The sequence below is a fragment of the Palaemon carinicauda genome, chromosome 32, assembly GCF_036898095.1.
Source record: "Palaemon carinicauda isolate YSFRI2023 chromosome 32, ASM3689809v2, whole genome shotgun sequence".
Classification (NCBI taxonomy): Eukaryota; Metazoa; Arthropoda; class Malacostraca; order Decapoda; family Palaemonidae; genus Palaemon; species Palaemon carinicauda.
This window is the reverse complement of record NC_090756.1, coordinates 69793653-69800472: the sequence shown is the minus strand read 5'-3', so window position 1 is coordinate 69800472 and position 6820 is coordinate 69793653. Positions and strand designations below refer to the sequence as shown.

The 6820-nt window shown below is 34.8% G+C and overlaps 1 pseudogene; it reads left to right on the top strand.

The window, feature by feature from the left end:
* Positions 1 to 645: 645 nt before the first annotated feature.
* The window catches only part of LOC137625646 (piggyBac transposable element-derived protein 2-like), a 19493-nt pseudogene continuing 13318 nt past the window's right edge, over positions 646 to 6820 (top strand).

The window sequence follows — 6820 nt, the reverse complement described above, 5'->3', positions numbered from 1 at the left end:
AGTGAGTACCAAGTATTTTTGGGGGCAAATACTGAATGGTAATCGTAGTAATCTCTTTGAGCCTTTGTCGCTGCCTATTAGTCCTTCCTACCTGCCATCGGTAGAGTACGGATATTCACGAATGTTTAATAGCTATAAAGGATTTCTCTTGTCCTTACAGTGGTTTGGCAACTTTACTGAAGGTTGTTTATAGGTTTTTTGTACATAATGGTAAGCTATTTGTTATTTCTGGATAAGTCAACATAAAATTGTAAGAATCTCCTTTAATGCAAACTTACAAGGATATAGTATTATTTCAAGATAGGATTATCCAGCCTTAATATGTTTGTCATACTTGTTTTTTCTTGTCATGACCTACTTGCAGTAAGGTAACAGTTTGCAAATTCCTATGTATAAGTGCTTCTTGCCATATTATTCTTAACTATACAATTCAAGTCAATTCTTAGGCTTCACCACTAACGTGCAATTTCTGTATTTCCCATCCAGGTATGGAGGAGAAGCTGATTATTGAAGAGGAAGAGTCCTGTGTCATGCACTAGACACATTTGCTATAAATGATAAATTTAAACATTTCGAAGATGTGTGAATATACTTCCTTTCAGTATTTTAAGTACCTTATAAGGTGACTTCACAGTTTTCGAGCTCATGGTGCCCAACGTGGGGCAACGCCGAAGGAAGTTGGAATTTTGCTATGCAGAATCCCATTATTTCTTGAAGGTAGCCGGGATCCATTGTGTTGTGTGAACTAAATATTTTTTTCCTTTCAGATTTATTACTTTAATATTATGTTTTTCCTTTTTAGGATCATTACATTAATATTTTTCCCTTTCTAGGATCATTAAATCAATATTTTTTTCCTTTCTAGGACTATTACATTTACATTTTCTCCTTTCTAGGATCATTATTTCTTTTATAGTTGAACAAAGGAAAGTCATCTGCAACAAGATGACTGAATATCTTAACAGGTCCTACATATTCAATTCGCTTAGCCAAGGAAGAAAAAATATCTATCAAAGGTACTCTGGTAAATTATAACAATAAGTTAACTGATTTGGACACTGAGATTTGGGAAAAGAAATTTCCAGGGGATTCTGATAGTACAGATTTAGAGATTGAAGGATTGCATAGATAAGACTGAAACCTGTTTACCTCTCCTAGATATTTCCACGAGTACTCTTTGCTCTAGTAATGTTACCAATGTAGCCAGAAGTTTACTTAAACAACCTGTATCACCTCTTCCCAAGTTTCGTAGTTTAGAAGGTGAAGACTTTTTGAAGTTCATCACAGAATTTGAGGGAACTACTAAACCTTTTAACTATCCCGATAAGGATTTGCTTCTATTACCTAAACAACAAGTTGAGGGTGGAGGAAAGGTTTTGTTAGGTTCCTTAGAAGTGGATAGGCAGCATTACCCTGATGCCAAAGAATTGCTCATTTCAGCATTTTCATCAACCGATATTCGGAAGAATTCAGCAATTAAGAAAATTGCTACTTTACATTTGAAAGATGGGGAAGACTCCTTTCTCTTTATTTCCGAACTCAGATCGGTATGTGAATTAGTGGACACATTGAATATTAGCGTTGATGAGTTCATTAATTATATTGCTTGGTATGGGCTGAATGATAGTTTCCAGTGATATTTAATTCAGACTACAGGCAAGACTCACCCTTCCCTGAATGATATAAAGACAAACTTTTTTACAGCATATGAGAGATACGAGAACGACAAAAAGGTCGCTAAAGGTACAAAGAGTAAAATCTCGCAGAATGTACAGGAGTATAAGGACTTTTCTCGAAAAAAAAAAGCGGTAAATTTAGCTGTAGAGGCAGTAATGAGTGAATCGGATTCCAGGTTTTCACCCAGCTTTACTTTGTGTCTGAAGGTTGGTAACGCTAATAATTCTAATTTTATTTATGAAGGTTCAATGTTCCCTTCACCTACCAATAAGGTGCAAATTTTAAAATCTAAACACTGCTTTGTTGAGGGTGGTCAGTATAGTCATGAGTCTAGCAACTGTCATTTCAGATTTAGAAGACGTTGTTTTAATTGCCGTGGTTAGCATATGAGTTATCTTTGCGATTCTGAGCCCTCCAAAGGCAGCAGATCTAAACAATCTGATAAAGTAAATTTTGAAACCACAAAAAGTAAACAGCGGTGTTGCCGTTTTGTTGCACTCGTATGGAAACTCGGTATTACTAACGTTTTCTTTCAGTATTGGCAGTGACATTTACAGAGGTTTAAGGGACAGTGGCTCACAAAGCACCTTTATCACTAGTATGTTAGCTGAAGAGAAAAACCTTAAAACTATCAATTCGAATGTTAAACGTACGGTGAGTGGATTTAATATGAATAAAGAATATTATACTAAAATTGTAGAAGTACCTGTGAAAATAGGTAGCTTATCCTTTATAATTTTTGGCTTAGTTGTACTTAATATTAATATTGCTTTAAAATTGCCTTTGCTTGGTAAAGTAATTGAAAGTTTTCAAAACCAGGTTATGAGGTTGGCTGATAAGTTGTTAAATAAACACACACTCGCACTCTTGGTAATGTTAACCTCTTGATAGGTACAGACTTTTTACATTGTTTAGCAGGTACTAATGTAATTTTTGGTGACATTGATCCTTCGGTATACATAGATTCTCATGCTGGCATTTTATTGCAGGGTAATGTCGATTTGATGTTGAACGACATAATCTGCCTAAATGTAATCCAAGGAGTTTTGAATACTGTATCTTACGGTAGTGTTCGTTCGGTTTCTACGGTGCATGTTGGTAGTAGCTCGTTGTTATTAAACACAAGAATAGATTTTCTGTCTGATGGTGACCAGGTCCACTGTTTTTTAAGTAAATTGTTCTTTTTCATTTATCAATGATAAAGGTAAACTAATGAAAGGCAATTGCAGCAGGCCACTAAACAGATTTTAGAGTCTGAATGCAGTCATTTTTTGAATTATAATCAAAATGTGTATAATGATGAAAGTTTCGAGCTTAATAATCAGCTGGTCGAGATTTCAATTAAAACCATACACCAGAGGGAGTCTGATGGACGAATTATGGTTCCTTTATTATAGAATGACAAAGTCTCCCATTTGCAGTCTAAAAATTAAAGACTGTTTAAACTAATACTAAAGTCTAATTTTAGAAAACTTAAACAGAGCGATGGTCTTCTACAACTCGTTGATCAGACCATATTAACGCAAGAATTAATGAACCCATCCATGATCGTGATGTTTTTAAAGCTGAAAATCCTCAATATTCGTTTCGGCCTCACCTGCCAATATTTAAACCCAACAAAGACACCACAAAGTGTAGGGTGGTCTTTTTATCGAATCTTAAAGACGCTGTAGACGGTAGTTCTTTGTCTCATAATCAGTGTATATATTCTGGACCTGCATTAAACCAAGAGCTATCTTCGTCATTTTTTAATCTGAGATTTTTGATCTTAAGAAAGCTTTCAATATGTTGGCTTTGACCGAAAATGACCAAGCTGAACTTTTATTTTTTTGATTCAATAATGTCGGCAAAGGTTATTTTTCCTTAGTAGCTTTCAAGAATTTGAGATTACCTTTTGGTCTTCGATGCAGTCCTTTTTCACTAATGATGGCTCTTTATTACATTTTGATTTTGCAGCACTCTGAGGATCCTTGCTCATCGAACTTGAAAAGGTCAATTTATTCGCTTATTTACATGGATAATGGGGCTATTACTGTTAATACTAAAGAGGAGTTAAAATAGTCGTACCAACAGCTTCCTCGTATTTTTAACCCTTATAGGTTTTATATTCAGCAGGTTGTTACTAATGATATAGCCTTACAGACGGAAATAGACGGAGAGACCGAAAAAGTTACCCATACCACCAGTAAAATGTTTGGACTAACATGGGACAGGAATTCCGATGAAATTTTTACTAACCCTATATGCCTTGATTCAAGTGCCAAAACTAAGAGGTTGATTTTACAAACTATTGCTTCTTAGTTTGATATTTTTTGCTTTAATATGCCCTTGTTTAATTGCTGCGGATTATTTATGCATAAGCTACAGTGCCAGAAAATTTTAAACTAGAAAACAGTCTTGGCTACAGATTTGCAGCGAGAATGGTGCAACATTTGCAAACAGTTAAATAGAGCTCCTCCTATAAGAGTTCAACGATCTGTAGGTCCTAGGGATGGTAAATATAACATTGTTGTGTTTTCAGATGCAAGTAGAAATATTCACGGTTGTATTTTTTATTTGCAGCATATTGATACAGGCCATCTAAGTCTTATTCATGCCAAGAACAGACTGGTTAATAAGCAGTTAAAGAATAAATCGATACCTGCCCTTGAACTGAGTGTGCTTTGGATATTTACAAAGATTTATCTGGCCCGTCTTGCATAAGACCCATAGAAATTGGGAATATTATGGCCTATACAGATTCTCTTTGTACGTTACATTGGTTAAATTCTGCGTCTTTGAAGCTAGACAGATTAAATAAACATTCTTCTTTTGTTTTGAAAATAATTAATAATATACATATATTGTGTGAAATTTATCTTGTCAAGTCTAATTCTATTTCTGGTAAGAATAACCATGCAGACTTAATTACTAGATGTGTATCGTATAATCAGCTCCTGAAGTCATATATTTTTACAGGCCCAGATATTAGCTTGACCGAAGTCCCTGAATTGTCGATTACTATCCCAGCATTTGAGGTCCCCACGGAGATTTATTAGTCTCCCTTAATCTGTGCTACCGAAAATTTAAACCACCTTGTTGATTTCGATAGTTATTCTAGTTTAAGGAGACTTCTATTAGTTCATCATAGAGTATTTTTGGCCTTACACAAGTGGAAATTAAAGGCAGGAATTCCTTGTTCTCCAGTTACTAACTAGTATGCCTCATCTGAGTCCTTTGTTACACGTTGAACAATGTAAGTATTCCCCTGGGGTATATTCTTATTTTCAAACTGGTATGAATTCCAAGAAAGAGATTCATCCGATCATAACGCAGCTAAACTCGTTTATGGATGAACAGGGCATTTTAAATGTGAAAAGTAAGTTCAAGAAGTGGAATTATAATATTAACGGCAAATTTCCAGTGTTATTACATCCAGACAATCATTTAATTAATTTGATTATTTGGGATGCACATGTAAGATTGTTACATTCAGGTTGTTATTCTGTGTTAACTGAATTTAGAAGGCATTAATATATTCCTAAAAATATTTCAGTTCTCCTGCGTTCATTGTCGGAGATTTAATAATCGTACCATAAAATTAAATCAAAATTCCTATAGAAACTTCCGATCAGATTCTCCTACAGTTCCCTTTACAAATGTTTTTGTTGACTATTTAGGACCTTTCAACGTGAAAAATGAAAAGGCGACACAGAAAATATGGTTATTGTGCATAACTTGTACTTGGTCAAGGGCCATTAATCTAAAGATCTGCAGAAGTTTGAATGTATCAGATTTTCTTAGAGCTTTCCGATTACATTGTTTTGAATCTGGCATACCCAGTTGTGTATCAGTGATTTAGGAACGCAGTTGGTAGCAAGTGCTAATATTATAAGCTCTTTCATTAATGACTCTCAGACTAGATTGTATTTTGAAGAAAACTGTGTGAAGCCTTTATCCTTTCAGCAATATTTTAAAGGTTGCAGTCAGCTGGATTCTTTGGTCGGAGTATGTGTGAGGATGGTAAAATGATTAATCTTTGGAGCTATCAAAAGCAATGTACTTTCATTTTATGATTTCGAGTTTCTTGTGTGTAATATCATACATCTCGTTAACAGACGCAAGATAACCTTTCAAGAGGAAATTAAAGGCAGGAATTCCTTGTTCTCCAGTTACTAACTAGAATGCATTTCTGAGTCATTTGTTACACGTTGAACAATGTAAGTATTCCCCTGAGGTATATTCTTATTTTCAAACTGCTATGAATTGATTAATTACCAGAGCCTATAACACCTGAACAGGTTATCAGAGGATATGAGTTGACTTCACTAAATTTGATTCCTGAGTTACTGGCTTTTCCAGAGTATCCAGATTTTTATCCGGCCAATTGTCATATTTCAGATATTTCTAAAAATTATATAAAATTGTGTAAAGTCCGAGATTCATAGTTGGATACTTACTATAGTGAGTTTTTAGGTACGCTAATTCATGCAGCTGTTGATAGAAAAAGTAGATATCGTCCCATATCGCACAAACTGGCAAAAGTACGAGATATCGTACCAATAAAGGAAGGATATACTAAAAGAAGTAATTATCCATTAGGAATAATTTTGAAGATTTTTGTTAATGACCTAGGTGAGGTTACCCATGCTTTGATCAAAAAGGGAAAAACCGGTCAGACCACCAACATTCATGTTTCTAACCATATCCCCATGTTAGAGAACACCCATTTTTGTCCTGACAGTCTTTCCCCTGAAAAAAAAATTCTTGGGTAAATCCTCACGTCCCCGCGGGAAAGCTGCAGAAACCAGTAAGGCAAGGACAAGACAAATACTTCACTAACTCATTTTTTTTTTTTTTTATTTTAAATTTTACTTTATGTTCATGCATATTTTGTACATTTATTATTGGATGAACATTTTTTCTTTGGAAAAAGTTTCCATCATCTCCCCAAGACTATAGGGAATAAATAATTTTTAATGTACTTGCCTACAGCGGCTGGAAGGATTCATAAATATGGAATTTCAGTATTACCAAAATAAGAAAAATAAATACTTGGTACCGCTTACAGTCCTTCCTGCTGCCATAGTTATGATTGGCAAATAGTGGACTCCTCTTCTTTTTGTTGTTTACGATGAAACTTCGAGACCGGTGAATGCATGAG